We start from the raw sequence: 17,553 nt of genomic DNA, 5'->3' as shown, positions 1-17,553 counted from the left end.
AAAATGATATGAATATTTACTTAAAAATAAAGCATACTGTGAACATAATTCTTTACTTGTCCAAGATAGTACTGCTCTTCCACTCCTCATAGGACAGACTGGCTCTACCAGATGTGAGGGACAGATTGAGTTTTAGTTTCTTCAATCATCACATAAATATGGATTGTATTTTTGAATGTATTTAGGGCATATACGTTATTAATTTATTAAAACTGTGTTGACCAACTTGATAGGTAATTTGGTCCTACACAGATATGCCTCATATAGGTGAAGCATGGACTTTTGTGGAGCAGCAGAAGAGCAATTCTGTCCTTGAAAGGTGCAAACAGTGAGATGAGAGGCTTGCATTGTAGAACAATGGACAATCATAGTGGTTTTAGTTATTTATTCCAGTCAGCTAATTTTCCTGTCCCTTTAATTGGGGCTTTGGAAATGTGCAAGTGAAATCTGTCATATCAGGGAGGTAAGTTATGTCCCATTAAGTCTCTATTAAGGGGCAGGACACACATATTTTCTCCAGGTTGTCAGAAACCCTAACCTATGTTCAGAGGACCATACTCCCAAGTAAGTGTTATTTAGACAGCAAACATCAGCCTATACAAGAGGACCTTTACCAAGTACATGTAGTGTATTCTTAACCCCCCCCCCCGAGATTAAGCCCCATTGAATAGACCTGAGTAGGGTTCTGAGTAGCCCTGCTTAGAAATGCTCTCATAGTGGTGTTCTTCATGATTTAATACCAGAACTGAACCTTCTTATGGTCCGAGGTTTGGGTTTATTGCAGATTTCTCAATCTATTTCTTGAAAGAATGAATCCAATAAAATTATAAGCCCACTAAATTTGGAATTTGCCAGGAAAGTACTTACTTCTCACTTTTCAGGACATATAATGAAAGATTAACTTGCTTGCGATAAAATTTCTAAAATCAAGGGCTAGCTAATACAAGATCTTTGTTGCGTGCCTATGAACTCCAAAGATTAATGAGCCTTGAGATCAAACCCAATCCACATAAGGGGTATAATTGCCAGTCCCCTGTAGTTTCCCAACACGCCTCCAATAAAATTTGTTTTTAAAAGGAAGTCAAAGGTGCTTCCTTAGGAATTGCAAGAAATCAGCATGCCTCCCTTGAAATTGCAGGAAACCCTATGACAAAATCAGTTTTCGGTGATTCCTAGAGATGACTGATATCACTTCTGGGGGGAAACCTGGAAGTTACATCAAACCTCTCTAGGAATTGCCAAAAACTTTATGGTTTTATCACAGAATTTCTGGTGATTCCTAGAGAGGGACTTATGTCATGTCTGATGTTTCTCCACTGAAGTGACACCTTGCTGTTGGCAATGGTGCCCTTCAGGTCTCCATCCCCTTGGCTTCTACAGGGATCTGAGCTGAACTAGTTCCAGATTCCTTTAAACAGAAAGCCTGTTTTATTTACCATGTGTATACAGCCACAAGAGTTACCCACAACTGTGTCTTCTGCAGCTTGGCAACCCCAAAATTAGCACATTAGACTTTTTAAAAAGTTTTTAAAGCTGACAACCATACATAGAATACAGCAGGCAGTTGTAAAACAGAGCTGGAAGCAGCTTGGCTTATCTTATTTCCAATTGAAAAATCACCACATGACACCACACCATCTTGATCTGCTGGATCTAATAAATCTTGCTACTAAATAAGGAAAGTTAAAAATTAAAATTTCTTTACCATCTAGAAGGAAAACATCATTTTACATTCAGGCAACATTAAGCCTATGTATGTTTTCCCAGTGTTGTCAAATGAACCCAGCTTTTAAATACTACAAAGTTAAGAACTTTCACTTCAGTATATTCTAGCGAAGTTGTTAGATCTTGTACCCAAGTATATAAGCAGAACTGAGAATATAGAGAAGAAACCTAAAAAACATTTAAGTACAAATGTTATATAGAATAAGAGAAGATCTGCCATTCCTATTCAGCAGGTAGAATCTATGAAGTATGTTTTGCAAACAAATTTAAATGTATATTTTAATAGCAGATCTTTAAATCTTCTTCAGCAAAGAACTCCAAAGAGATGACCTGTCTAGCAAGCAATTTATGCTGGAGCAGAGTAACCTTAAGATTTGAGCAATCTTCACTGAGCTATTATGTGCTATAGAGAGTGTTCTAACATACTGCATCTGTGGATGGTATGCCAGTTGCACATTGGCAGATAGGAAGGCACTCCAAAGGGTGATCACTACTGCACAGAGGATTACTGGCTGCCCTCTCCCCTCTTTGGAAGATCTTTATAATTCCCGCTGCCTAAAGCAAGTTCAGAATATTCTGAAGGACCTGTCTCATCCAGCATACTCTCTTTTTGAAATGTTACCATCTGGCAGACGATATAGGACTATAAAAACAAGGACAAATAGGCTCAGAGACAGCTTCTATTCTAGAGCTGTGGCTATGTTGAACTCCATGGTTTCGTGATGATGTGGTTGGGGCTGTGTAATGATGGTTGGAGGAAGGGGAATGTGAGGATGGGGTGTGAGGTCTGAAATAGTGTGCATCGGGGAATGCTTGTAATTTTGGTTGTGCGTCCACAATGACAATAAATGCTGCTGCTGCCGCTGCCGCCGCTGATGAAAATTAGAGACACAAAGGTGTAGAAAGGGATACATGAGTGCAATCATTTTTTTAAATTTTTGTACTTTATTTATATCCCACCTTTCTCCCCAATGGGGACCCAAAGCAGCTTACACCATTCTCCTTTCCTCCATTTTATCCTCACAACAATCCTGTGAGGTAGGATTTGGTGAAAGTATGAGACTGGCCCAAAATCACCCAGCAAGCTTCTATGACAGATTGGGGATCTGAACCTGGGTTTCCCAGATCCTAGTCTGACACCTTAACCACTGCACCATGCTGCCTTCACGATGTCAATGGAACAGAGCATGTTGCTTATACAAAATGTAGATGTCTTTATGTGTTGGACTAGAACAGGGGTCTGCAACCTGCGGCTCCGGAGCCGCATGTGGCTCTTTCAGCCTTATACTGCAGCTCTGCATAGCCTGTAGGTCAGAGGGTAGTGTGGGCGTGTCCCTCCAGCCCTCCAGAGCAGCGCTGGAAGGAAAGGTGAGTGGAGGGGCGGAACCGGAGCCTCTCCGGCTCAGTAGATCTTCGGGGCTGTGGAAAACAAGTCCAAATGGGTGGCAAAGGTTGCCGACCCCTGGACTAGAAGCAGTGGTGGGATTCAAATAATTTAACAACCGGTTCTGACGGTGGGATCTGAATAAGTTAATAACAGGTTGTTTACAAGCACCATTTTAACAACCGGTTCTGCCAAAGTGGTGCGAACCTGCTGAATCCCACCATTGACTAAAAGTCAAGGGACATAGGTTCAAGTCTTTACCAAGCCATGAAGCTTGGACTCGGAGCCCCTTGAAGGAAGGGCAGGACAAAAATGAAATCACCCGGCTTCACTGAGTGATAAGAAGTTCCAATATAGCCATCTTGGACTTACTTTCCTTAGGGGGTGTTTTTGTAATGTTTATTTTATTTACATGCAGAGCCTAAGTGGAAGCAAGCAAGCATTGCAGAAGATTGTTTTAGCTCGCTTTACCTCCCTGGATCCATTCCAGCTGCAACCTGTTTCTCACACAATCATCTCCAGGTTTCTGTCCCACCCATACTGGTGAATTGCCCATCCAGGAAACACACATAGTGATTAAGATAAATTACATTCTTTTGTTAAAGATTCTCACTGCATTTCTACAGCAATCAGGTTGGTCAAACTTTCCATAATATGCTAATAAAATGGGGAAAATATGGGCAGCAATTCTATGCTTTTAACAGCTGCAGCAATCAAGACAATGAAGTTTTTCCTGACTTGAAGATGCATTGGGAATTGGGAAATGTTGCCCCAGCTTAGCCTGCCTCCATGCAAATATTAAAGGTACAAAAACAGTAAAGTTGACAGAACTGCCTTTTAGGTAACAATCACCTTAATCCCAGTTAAATCAACTCACTCATTTATCTATGAATTACTTATACTTCCCTAGGAGTAAGTGCTATTGAACACAGTGAAGCTAAGTTACCATCAAGTTAACATGCATAAGACTGGGGCTGTTTGTCCTGCTTTTTCCTCTTTTTGAAGGGACAGGGGTTTAAGGCTATTTATAGCTGCTATAACTTCTAAGGTGTAATTTGACCAGTTTCTACTGAAGTGATCATGATGGTTGAGGTATGACAATAGAGGAAGACATTGCTAGCTATTCTGTTACATTAAGTCAAGCATTTTTATAAGTTTTTTGGACAAAATGAAGCCTTCTGTTCTTACTGCATGACCCCACTACAGCCTGAATTCTGTGAAAAAGATGTATTAGTTCCTGAACATTATTTTATTCTTCAAAATGAACTGGAATATGGACCACACTGTTTTAAAAATGTAATTAAATCACTTAACACCACCCCTTTGTTGGATTTTACTTAGCAGCAACACAGTTAGAAGTTCTCCTGTCAAGGTGTGATCCTTAACTAGCAGCAAAAAGAGAGCTGAAAACTAATGCTGGAAATAGCCCATCCCAAATGGGGGGGGGGAGGGGGGAACTGTTCTTAGGAATGTTGTTAAACACCTGAGTAAGTCTTTGAAGTATTAACACTGTGGGTTGTAGCAAGCTTCCTGCTAAATTGGGGAGAACTGATTGAGGGGAAAAAAACAATTTAGCTGTTACAGCTTGCTTCCTTCTTGAAGTTTTTTCTGCATTCTCTGGTAAAGTATGCTAGTATCTTTTTCAAAGGGATTCAAATGTACTGTGTTTGAGGTAGAGAGTTATAGGGGGGAAGGGAAATAGGAGAAACTATCAGAATGTTGTGTTTTCAGCACTCCATCCCCAGCCACTGGATGTGGTTGTGAATATGTGTTGCTTGTGGCATTTTCATGACACTGACAAATACTATTTTCTCTGAATTTCAAAGCCTGGTCTATAGACACAGCGGCATGATAACGGATCACATTGTACTGTAGTGATAAAATGGAGTATACCATCTCAGCCAGAGAACCAGCTGGTGTAGTTAAGAGCAGCAGATTGTAATCTGGAAAACCAGGTCTGATTCCCCACTCCTCCACATAGAGTCTACTGGGTGACTTTGGGCCAGTCACAGTGCTCTCAGAACTTTCTCAGTCCACATGGAGGCAGGCAAAGGCAAACCATCTCCTAGTGTCTCTTGCCTTGAAAACCCTGTGGGGTTACTGTAAATCAGCTGTGACTTGATGGCACTTTCCACCACACACCATCTCAGCATTCAGATGTGGGATTACTTTTTTCAAAATTCTTCTGCATTAACAATTTCAACAGCCAGTGATAGAGAGAAGCTGGAACTTTTATCCTGCATATGCTAACTTATTTGCAAGGAGTTTTGTTTTACATGGAAAAATGTTAAGAATGGAATAGCCTCATTTGATAGTCTGAGGTGTTACAGCTCCTTATATCACTTTAAAATATTACCACGTCAGCAAATTTAATTTTTACGACTTTTGTGGTTATCAATAAGTACCTTGGATCTAACATGTTACTAATCTAGAAAATGGATTAATTTTATCTTAAAACATTTCCTTTTTCTGTTTAATTGTACAGTGTGTGTTTTTAGTAGTGGCATCTTCATATTCCATGATCTATGTAATTTCTGTGGCCCAAGTTTTCTCATACTAGGTAAAAATTCCTAACCTGCATGTGTGTTCTTTTCTTCATAAGGACATGTTTTTTATATATGTGCATTATGTACCTTACTTATGTGTACATTATTTAGATATTAACAACGTTGAGATGTCTCTTTTGAGAACCTGTGTAGAGGCTGAGCCATAAATGAGAAAGTTCCTGCTGTGAACTTTGCCTTGAGACTGCTAGGTGGCCATTCCTTGCCTTGTAACCACTTTGTAATATGGGGATAATAATCTCCATATTATTTTAAGAATTACAACATGGTAATTTATGCAAAGTGCTTTGAAACCTTGCATGCAACCTTCTCCCAATCTCTCTTCATTCTGGCTGTATCCCGTAAGAGAGTTCCTCTAAGGGGGGGGGGGGAGTTTCCACCAATTTCCCCTTCCTACTGGAAACCTCCAGTTCCCTCCCCATGCATTTCTTAGGGTTCAAGGGCCCCTCAGGAGCAGCATTTCAGGGATGATGTTGAACTGCAATGGGAGGGAAGCAAGATAATTATGCTCTGTGATGGATAGCTTCCAGTAATGCCCTCCGCGAGTTACAGCCAACCCATGATCTCCTGGGGGATGTATACAGATTCAGAGTGTTCCCAGTTAATGAGATGCATGCCGGCGGGCGGGCGGGGGGGGGGGGGGGCTTGAAACCTGGGCTGCCATCCAGAACATCTTGGATGGAAATCAGTAGAGATTTTCTATAGGATACAAGCTAGTATGTAGACATTCTTTGTAGAAATTCAGTTTTTGAAAATGCTCATAGTTTTTCTTGTATAGGAATCCATCTCTCTTGGGTTTCCTTCCCTTTTTAAAAAGGTCCCTGAAGAAGAAAAAGCGTAATTAAAACCCCTTTAATAATAAAAAAAATGGCAATTCTGCTTTTGCAGGGAGAGAGATAGTACAGTCTTCTGAACCTGATTGTTAACCCATTATGGTTTCTGACCACTCAGTTGTTTAAGTCTTGCCACAAAGTCTTGCCACCCTCTCTACTACCTTGTCATGTTCAGATTGTATTGAGTTAAACAAACCTGTACATCTACTCATGTAGGCCCTGAGGAATTCTGTGTAGCCTTTGGAGAACTGCTGTCTCATCTACTGGAAATGCAGATGGGGAAAGAGAAAGATTGTAAGCACTGGATTGGCAAGGAAGGGAAAGTAGGCCAGTAGTCTGCAGGCCTTTGGGGGTTCTGCCGCTGACCTATGCAGTCATCATGCTGCTAGTTTCCTAATCAATAGTCACTTATTAAGACATATTATTGACTGTTAAGTTATCCGTCAGGATTTGCTTCTGACACCTACATCATGATACTGTAGCATTTTTGCTCATAAATTTATTAGGTTACATTTTAACTAGGAAGCCAAGTTATTCTTGCAAATAGATTTTTTCAACAGAAACCTGCCTTCCTAACAACTCAGTTCAAAGCATATATTGTGTTCCAAATGTTACTATTCTCCTATGGGAGACTACATCATTAGTAGGAAGTGAATGGTTTATGTGTGTTTCTTGGTAATTCTGGCTTCTACAAGAAGAAATTGTTACTAGTTTTTAGCTGTTTCACATAAATTATGTCTGTGACCTCTGCCAGAACCAGGGAAAGTCCTGATGTTGCTAAGTTGAACGGACTCTGAGCTCAAGACCTCTTCAGTGACTTGTGAGCACCAACCGATTAGAATAGTTACAGTACTTGACAGGTTGTGAGATATCTGACACATTCTGCTCTAATCTTCCAGCATGAAGCTTGAAGATTCCAAAAGGGAAAAGGGCGGGTCTCCTAAATCTGTATCTAGCACTGTACCCTAGAACAGTGGTGGCAAACCTATGGCATGGGTGCTAGAGGTGGCATTCAGAGCCCTCTCTGTGGGCACGCGCACACAGAATTCATCATGTGGGGGGGATCTCCACACACACACATACACACACACACATATCTAGGCTGGCCTGGGCCGCTGGACTTGATGTGCATGCACCTCAGCGAGCAGGGGGGACTTGGCTGGCGGGCCTGGAACCTGTGCTCCAGGTGGCTGCTGCCCGGGGAAGGGGGGGCAGAAGAGATGTTAGAGAGGTGCAGAGTGGCACATGTGGGACTTGCTGGAGGCTACAGCAGGCATGCCCCTGCTTGAGGGGGTTATTCAAGTTAAATTGTTGCATTGGCACTTTGCGATAAATAAGTGGATTTTGGGTTGCAATTTGGGCACTCGGTCTCGAAAAGGTTCGCCATCACTGCCCTAGAAGGCTAGGTGAAGATCTCCCTTCATGACTTTGAAATGAGTTGCATTTTAGACATTACTATTTTATAAAAACGATTGAATTGTAATGCTAATATTAGTCTTACTTACTTACCGGTATGTTTGTAAGGCACCTGGTGAAGCTAAGTAAAGATTGGTCTGGTCACTGTTTGGAGGGGAGGCCCCCTGGGAGGGAATTGCATATAAGCTGCTTTGACTTCCATGATGGAAGGAAGTAGGGTATAAAAACAGTGAAGTCATAAGTCATTCCACATACAGGCACGATCCACTCATGTGCAGACATTTACAAGAAGGTTGCCAGAGGCATCTAGCTAGAGAGTAATGTATGTAAGGCAAACTGGAAATTTGCCAGCTAGAAGGCTACAGTCCTCCTTTCTAAATTCCATTGTCTTTAGTGGGGTTTTGAGGTAGGGTGGTGGGAATGGAGATTACAGTCTCAAATGATTTTCTCTCCACACCTGACTTTCCTGTCCTGCTGGAACAAGACCTTGCTGATGCAGCATTCTGAAGCCTTGCTCTCTGTTCAAACATGACAAGGAGTTCTCTAATCCTGTATAGGAATGATGTGCCAGTATGCTTACAAATGGCATTGCATGGCCTAGAGACTTGGCAGCGTGCATATACATGGAGAGTAGTCCTAAAATGTCTGCATTCAGAGGAGGGTTGCCAACTCCAGGATGGGACATTCCTGGAGTTTAGGGGGCATGGGAAGAAGGGGGTGGGGAGGGGAGGGAGCTCAGAGTGATATAGTGGCATGAAGTTCACCTTCCAAGGCTATTCTTTTCTCTAGGCCAGGGGTAGGGAACCTGCGGCTCTCCAGATGTTCAGGAACTACAATTCCCATCAGCCCCTACCAGCATGGCCAATTGGCTATGCTGACAGAGGCTGATGGGAATTGTAGTTCCTGAACATCTGGAGAGCTGCAGGTTCCCTACCCCTGCTCTAGGCAAATTGGTATCTGTAGTTTGGATATCAGTTGTAGTTCTGGGAGAACTCACTCTGCCTGGATTATGGAGGCTTATACTTTTTTTTTGGTAACAATGGCTCCATGTTTGACATTACACATTGCATAAATGTAAATATGGTCGTGTGTAAATGAGCTCTGTCACTTCCTTGTTCCAGAAAAGGGAGCCCTGCCATGCTACAAGGTGAGAAGTGAATATGCTTGTTCAAGTTGCTGTCAGATTTTTACTGGACTTCTTCCTGGCCTGCTAACAGCGGCCTTTCATATGAAAATTAAACAGGTAAAGCCAGTGGTGGGATTCAAATAATTTAACAACTGGTTGTTTACAAGCACCATTTTAACAACCAGTTCTGCCGAAGTGGTGAGAACCTGCTGAATCCCACCACTGGGTAAAGTGTGGTGTAGTGGTTAAGAGCAAATGGATACTAATCTGGAGAACTGCGTTTGATTCCTCACTACTCCACTGGAGTGGCAGAGGCTTATCTGGTGAACCAGATGTGTTTCTGCACTCATACATTCCTGCTGGGTGACCTTGGGCTAGTCACTGTTCTTTGGAACTCTCTCAGCCCCACCTACCTCACAAGGTGTCTGTTGTGGGGAGAGGAAGGGCTTGTAAGCTACCTTGAGTCTCCTTACAGGACAGAAAGGAGGGGTATAAGTCCCATCTCTTCTTCTTTTCATATCGCCTTATTTTCATGCCAAGAAAAATGCCATTGTTAAATGTCTGCGTGTCATGCTGCTGCTGAAAGGATAGGTGTACACCCAGTAGCTAAGCTAGCAAAATCTATACCCACAAGATGGTTCTTTGTACCTGCATGCACCTCTTCTACCAAGCCTGAGGTCATCAGGCTTCTCACAGTTTATGGAGAAATTGCTCCCTAAAAGCTATTTTCAGCCTTGTCAATGATAGCCCATTGAATTTAAGGATTGCTCGAAACTGCATCCAGGGAGAACCGTGCTATTACTATTTGGGGGTTGCAGACTTCTTTGAGGCTTTGTTGCAGCCATGTTTTTTAGCTGTTTTTCATTGACTGAAGGCTGGATTGCCTTCTGATTTTTTTACAGAACTTGATGCTAAGTATGGTTTAGTGGAGCCTAAAATTCCTTGCTGGCTTTTATTGTCCATTAGAGGATGAAGGTAGTGCTAGGGATGTGAGAAGGCCTGCTTCAGAACTTTTCCTGCTAGGCTTTACAAGAATCGAACCTGTTAAATGCCACAATACCTGGTAATGCAAACATTACTCAGTGTAAAGCCAAAAGTAAGGCTTTCCTTGCCTGGGCTAATGGACCTTTGGTATGTTTCTCATTATGCAGCTGAAATGGATATGCACAGTTATGTAGCAGAGCCTGCCTTAACTGCACTTTATGAGGTTAGGAAAAGATCAGGCAAAAAATATACTCTGTGGGTGATGGGAGAGCAATTCTAAAGGCTCATAATTGAGAGTCAAATCAAAACCAGTTTTCTCTGGAACACAGAGGCATGACTATTACGATGCCAAACTACAACCTTTTTACCCCTCAGACTTTTCTTGCATACAGCTGTTCATAAAAATGTCAGATGAATTCCTTTTGAGGAGGGGAAGATGCTGAGGAATACATGGCTTCTCCACCCTACTCAATACTGAACAACTTGATTTTGTTTAAAGCAACTTAATAGAATTTGAAGATATGTCTGAGGACCAGAACAGGCATCCTTATGGCTCCTTTCTCCTATTCCTGGCTTAAAGTCTCCATGTGTGTTCCTTATGCTGCAGCATCAAGGGATTACTTGTATGTGCAAAATTACCAACCTAGATCCAAGGCTGCAGGCAGACAATGCAAGGCTAATTCATATTGTCTCTGATACCCTTAAAGAGGAACAGTGCAGACGTTCCCCTGGAAGCTGCCCAGTGGTAAGGGTCTAAGAGGCAAGGTGTGTTGTTGTGAATTAACCCAGAGTTGAATAATTTGAAGCGTCTTGGACATATTAATCACTTAGAGTCCTTGGAACTTTCTCTCTTAAAGTTTTGGTTCTCTTCCCTTCCCCCTACCCCAACTTCCTCTGTATATCTGATTTAAAAAGCGGCAGCCAGATTGTTAACTGGAGCCAGCCAGATGGATCATATTATGCCAATTCTATGTTAACTTCATTGGCTGTCAGTCTGTTTCTGGGCCCAGTTCAAAGTGCTGGTTGCAGTTTTTGAAGCCCTGAATAGTCAGGGTCCAAGTCATTTAAAGGACACCTTAATCCATTTGAAGATGTTCTGATCAAGATGCTGTACTTCATGTTAAGATTCTTCTTCCGTGTACAACTTTTGTGTGGAAGTTTAGTGGGAGACCAAAGGCATGGGGCTTTTTCAACAGTAAGGCTGAGTTTACATAACATATTCCCTCTTCAGAAGAGCTTTAGGAGAGTGACACTAAATTTACTGGACTGTGCTTTCTCTTCTTACCTGGTGACCAGAGGCATATCTAGGAAAAATGGAACCCGGGGCAAAATCTGAGTTTTTTGCTCCCCCCCCCCAGTAGGCGGCTGCCCTCCCCCACCATGACCAAGCTCTTAAAGGCATACCTCATAACACACATCGCTTAAAAACATGATTCTTTGTGGTCCATTGCAAAGATTATCAAGACAATCTTGCTTGGTATACAATCAAGGAACAAGCAGAAACATTAAGGTGAAGATAGCCAAAATACTAACTTTTTCAAAGAGCTTACAGTGTCTGTTAGATGCAGTTCAAGCTTTCTTAAAAAACACAGACCTAGCCTGGTGTTTAGTAGAGTTTGGCTTTGAGGTTATATTGCAAGGTGCCGGTAAAGCTATGCAGAAAATATTCTTTCACACACACACCCCCAGCAGAAAGATTTGTTTGAATTAAACTCAATGAGGTACTTCTGAACTGGCCCAATTGTACTTAAGTGTGCTCACTTTTTATTTTCTCAATCTGAATATATTATAACTGCATTCACACACGAGAGCAGCATTTTACAGCATAGTTAAGTGCTTTAATCTCTTAAGTGCTTTAAGCTCTAACCTTTCTCACTTCCAGAGAGGGGCAAGGGGTGCAGCAGGGAGGTGCTGCTTGGCCACATTTGCTCGCCAAGGGCAGCCTTCAGCTGTCCAGCCTTGCTGTCCAGGGTGGTTCTCCCGGCCCTGCGCTGCCTTTCTGGCACCTTGAACCTGGTTTGCTTGTCTGTGGCAGCACACACACCTCTTCTGGGAAGACTCGTCTTTCCTCTTCCTCTGATGGGGCCGGGCTGAGGGGTGCCCGGTGGGCCTGCAGCAGGCTCCTGGCCCAGGCCCCGGTTTGTTGTGACCTGCCAGCTGCTAGGCCCCCCCCCCAGCTCCACTTCCATCGGCAGCCGTCTCCCTGCCTCGTTTGTTGGGGGCTGGGGCGGTTTGTGGCTTCGGGGCGGGTGCACCCATGACCGTCCTGGCCCCAGGACAAGGCTGCTACGGCCAGCGGAAGGGGGAGCTGGGGCACCTCTCCACTGGAGGGGTGTGTGTGAGGTGATTTTTGTGGCCCCCTCACATGATGAAATGTGTGGTTCCCGGGGACATGTGACAACACATGTTCCTCTGGCAGATACACCCCTGCTGGTGACTTGTGATGACTTTTTTTTGCTGAGGTTTGTTTTTGGATTTTGTGTGTATATAAAAGCTGGTTTTAATTTGCTTTGTTAGTTTCCTTGTGGAATAGTCAAAAGGTGGGCTATAAATATGTTGTGTTTCTTATTGGCTGCCTTAATTGATGGGAACATGTGATATAAATTCCTTTTAAATAATAATAAAATGATACAAAGATGTTAAATTGGAAAATTTGGATAAAGAGATAAGAGTTGCCATCCCTTCCATTATAATTCGCTTACATTCTGCAACCGCTGGAGAAGAGGTAAGTAAACAAGCATCTACTAACAAAGATATATTAAAGTTACCACAAGTCCATTTTAAGCTTTTGAAGCCTTACTGACTGGCTTAGAACTTATTTATGCTAAACACCATATATTATTTTCTGCATTGAATGCAATTTGTTAGTGGTGCCTGGGGGTTATGTTACTTATTACTTGGATGTATTGAGGAAACCTGATGAAGCAACTGAGTCTCTTCTTTTACACCTCATATGTACGATGCAATCGTAAGGAGAGTTATGCTCTCTTAAACCCATTCAAGGTTGTGTGGTGTAGCTCTGCTAAGAAGAGTATAACTGTACTAAGGACTGCCCTGATAGTTTAACATTCTCATCCGACATTTGAGAGAAACTGGGGCACAACATCATAATGTTAGCATCCATTTAACACTGCAGTTTTTGCTTCCACGCTGATGTATTCTAGACCATCACTTGGCATCCCCAGGAGCTTGGGAGGTGGTACTACCATAGAGTTTTGGGGAAGTCCAAAGTATCACCTAACCTGCTGACATTACATCTGGGATTTTATCTGGAAGTGATGGGAGAATGATGCACAATGTCACTCTACTCCATGTTTCTCCTGCTTGCCAAGGAGCAAGGGCATGTGGTAGGGCCCATCCCCCGGTAGCAGTCCTGGATTGACCATTAAGCAAAAAAAGCATGTGCTTAGAGCCTTGCATAAAGAGGGCCTGTGGGGTTTTTTCCAGTGCTGGATTTATAATGGACCAGGGTGCCATATTGCAGTTGAACCAGGGCCCATTAGAAGAGAGGCCCACAACAAATGAAAAGAATTATTAATATTTATATAATTATAGTACTGAAAAAGTTAATAATACATTTTAATCTTGGGAATACAACAAAACTGGAATCTGGCAACTACCACATGGTCCACGGAGGCAGAGCATCCTTAGCTCACTTAAGAACGTGTTCAGTACGCCACTACTTGTCAAGTGTGACATCGTTGTGACTGAAGAAGGAGATCTCACAAGAAGGAGATCTCCAGCCACCATTTGGAATTGGGCAACTCTAGCCTGGGGAGGATCCAGCAACCCTAAAACTGGGTTTGGGGTGTAATTTCATATGAAGCCTGGGGTGCAAGGCAAATGGTGCCACATTACATCATGGAGCATCTTGATGGGGCACAAGATCCCACTGATGTTTAGTCAGGACCAGTGCTCCAAGTGCAGCACAACCTGTAGGAAAAATGCTGTCTTCCACACACTGACCTTTGAGATGGGGTGAGGGTTTGGCTCATCATCCTTCCTTGTGTACAAAAGAAAATGGAGAGTCTGCCTTTTTTCTGTGCTAGGGCTAACGGCAGCCCAGATACTGGACATGGGTGTGGAAATGACACTGGTTGGGAGAGGAGGAGCGCCAAGGCTGCCTTCTCTGGCACAGTGGTGCCAACATCTGGAGGCCCACAGTTAAAAGGTAAATTACACATAAATCCTCAACGACTGCTTGGAAATTTGTTTATGTCATTTAATATCCACTTTTCTCATGAGAGTCAAGGTGGATTACAGCATTGTAGAAAAATGCAAGAAAGACTAGTCCAGGGGTCTGCAACCTGCGGCTCTCCAGATGTTCATGGACTACAATTCCCCTCAGCCCTGACACTAGACCATGTTGGCAGGGGCTTATGGGAATTGTAGTCCATGAACATCTGGAGAGCCACAGGTTGCAGACCCCTGGACTAGTATAATACACTTAAAATCCAACATGAAGGGAAAAAGAAACAACTGCTTGTGAGTTTTCAGACTAAACTACTACCATATTCTGTTTTACTACATCTCTATTTGTCTTTGCAAAGATTTAGGATTTGTTGGGGTGGGGGTTGGTTCTTTGCAGTGACTCTACTTGTTCAAACAGTCTTGTGGGTGAAGCTGAGTAAGCAATCTACTTTGAGTATGCAAAACCCAGCTCTATACATATTACTGCTAAAGGTAACCAGATGTAGTGTTCACGGCAGGTGATCTCTAGTCACCACCTGGAAGTTGGCAACCCTACCCCCACCTGCAGATTAGATGGATCCAGCTAAAAAAAACCCAGGTTAGCTATGCTAATTAAAGGCATGCCATTAACTCCTGAGATGCATCATGGGCTGTTCGGAGTGGCAACAACCAGTTTGATGTTTTTAAAATTGTGAAGCTGTTAGATGCTATTAATCTCACAAGATAATGTTAACAGTGTTTGAATCTGCAGGGTCTGTTCGCAGCCATTTCAAATATATTTAATTTTATTGTATTCGTTTGTTAGCCTCTTCCATAAATCTATCTTGTACTGCAGTTAAATTTTAATCTCCTGATATTATGATAATGTTGCAGTGCAATGAGAAGCTTCACTCCTGAAACTACTTCCATTTTTCAAGGACTGCTGAAAAATGCGCTGGTTTAGGCTGTTTATCCCTCTCCCCACCCCCACACCCCTAAAATTGAAACAGTAGTTCTTTGTCACAGTGGTCAGATCAGCCTTGATTTGTTTGATATACAGGAAGCTAACCCAGCAGGGAACTTGGGGTGTCACCGCTTATTTGAATAACTGGAGGGGCAGAACACTGGCAATGTTGCTTTGTAGCTGAGAAAAATGGTGTTACTCAACTAATAAAATCCTTTTGCTTCTGATGTTTTTCCACATAAGTTTCAACTTCTGTATAGAATAAGCCATAAGTACAAATGCATCAATCTGGTCCATTTCTCTAGTTCATTGATGCAGCAGCCAACTTAGAAAAGTTTCTGAGGCGGGCGTGGGGGTCTCCAGAAATGCATGCTGCTGTTGCTGCCCTGGGGGAATGGGTACTTTAAAAAAAAGTAGCACTGTTGGTTGAGTTGCCTCAACTTGCCTACCCTCCTTCCCAATTCTAGGTTTATATATGTCTTTTGCGAAAATAGTATGTGTGAAGAGTTCAGGAACATTCTGAAAGTGTCAGTTGGAGGATGTGGCTCAGAACACAGGAAGGGCAGTTAGTGAGTGAGGGTTTAACTGAAGATGAAGCCCAGTTCGTTTTTTTTTCCTGAAGTTTTCTTAGGTTAATTCGTTAGAGCAACTTGTAAGCTTGCCTGTTATATGTAATAAACTACAAAAAAGAAGAAGTTTCTATGAGTGTATTGAATCAATAAGCAATTCAAGTAGAGAGGGACTGTGGAGTCTTCCTTGACATGGTGGCAGCAGGTGGGATTTTTGAAATACACTTCAGTGAGCATTGGGTAACCCAGAAGCAAAGAGTGTAGAATTTGCTCTAGTACAAAACCACAGATTTCAGTTGAATGTGCAGATGGGCCAGACCAGTAGTGAACGAGCCTCGATCTAAAAAAAGGTGAATGAAGTGCAGGTCACACTGGAAGAGCTCCAGAATATGCACACCATTTTTCTCAGCTGAGCCAGAATCAAGCAGCAGAGTGGTAGCTCAAAGAGTTGGGAGCCACGGACAGCTAAGTTGAATGGCAAGGAGTTGAGAGACATGGATGAGAATGACCAAGAAAGGTCTGCTTAGTACACCCCAGAGGACTACCCAAGGTTAATGCAACCAGGCGGGATGAGCATATTCAGATACAGACGATTCCTCAAAGTACCAACCAAGCACTGAGGGATGGATGAGGGAGATGCTACAAGCGTTATGCACGCACAAGAAAACCACCATGAACTTTGCTGATGCAGGATAGAATGAGGTGGGAGTCGACTGCAGCTTGGCAGAAGAGACAGTTCCCAATTTATCAGCAGGTAAGTGAGTCAGTGGAAAGTTTTTTAGCTTTGTTTGAAGCTGCCTTGAGAGAAATGAAGTTCCCAGAAGAGCAAGCAATTGAGAGGCGTTGGATGGCCTTGGCGTTACTGGAAATTTAACTCAGTTGTCATTGAACTTACACTTGGGGAAGAAGCCACCTATGAAATTTTTTAAAAGGCAGGCCTTAGCCAATTTGGAAAATCGAGATCCAGTTGAGAGAAAGAACTGAGGGAGCTTTCCCTAAGAGGGAAGGAGAGCTATATTTGCTTTTATGGCTCGATTGAAACTTATAGTTCAGCAATGGTATAGAGCTGCAAAGGTTGAGTCCATAGAAGACTTTTGCAACTTGATAGCAAGAGAGCAATTTTTTCAAACACTCCCTGAAGAAATTTCAGCTCTTGTTCACGCTAAAGAGAGCTTAGATTTGTCTGACTTGGCTGCTACATGAACCAGATGGCCATCATAAAAGCAAAGGAAAAGAAACCAGCACGTTTTGTATCAGAGAAGAGAGAATTGTTTTAAAACCAACCCGAGAGAAATGTGAGTTCTGGTAAAGATGGAGAAAAAAAAGTTTGCTTCAGAGAAAGGACTTCTTTCCAGAAGGCCCAGTAAACCGGCTGAATCTATACACCAAGGAATATAATCTGCTTTTGTGTGGAGAAAGGGGTCACTTCAAATCACAATGTGCAAGAAATAAGAGAGAAACAAAGAAGTGCAACATGTTGGAAATAATCGGTTTTGGTGCAAAATGAAGATTGGGAGGAGTATTATTGATTCACCAGGTAGTTCTGCTTGTTCCAGTGAAGGAAGAGCGGTCACCGTGGTGATGAAGGGCTCTGCTAAGTCCTGGAGAAACTCTAAGCTTCGACAACTAAGAGATAGTGCTGGTGATGAGGAACTTGTTAAAATCCACTGAACAAGAACCAAGAGTGAGAATGGGAGAGTTACAGCTGGTTGATGTAAATAGTGTGATATCTGAGGAACAGAGACCGTGGGTTGGAATCTCAGGGCTATGAAAGTGTTACTTGGGCCAGAAGTTGTGGGTGGAAAGGTTCTGTTGAGT

General features: G+C 42.7%; 1 protein-coding gene across 1 annotated transcript in view; it reads left to right on the top strand.

Moving 5' to 3' along the window:
- Positions 1–4,610: 4,610 nt before the first annotated feature.
- Positions 4,611–17,553, top strand: part of ACOT11 (acyl-CoA thioesterase 11) — a 156,039-nt gene continuing 143,096 nt past the window's right edge. Inside the window, exon 1 of the mRNA XM_048497199.1 lies at positions 4,611–4,729. The gene's annotated coding sequence lies outside the window, so the exon portion shown is untranslated. The remainder of the gene's footprint in view (positions 4,730–17,553) is intronic.

Source organism: Sphaerodactylus townsendi, linkage group LG05, assembly GCF_021028975.2.
Source record: "Sphaerodactylus townsendi isolate TG3544 linkage group LG05, MPM_Stown_v2.3, whole genome shotgun sequence".
NCBI classification, from domain to species: domain Eukaryota; kingdom Metazoa; phylum Chordata; class Lepidosauria; order Squamata; family Sphaerodactylidae; genus Sphaerodactylus; species Sphaerodactylus townsendi.
The sequence above is the reverse complement of the archived record's forward strand: the minus strand, read 5'-3'. Positions and strand labels throughout refer to the sequence as shown.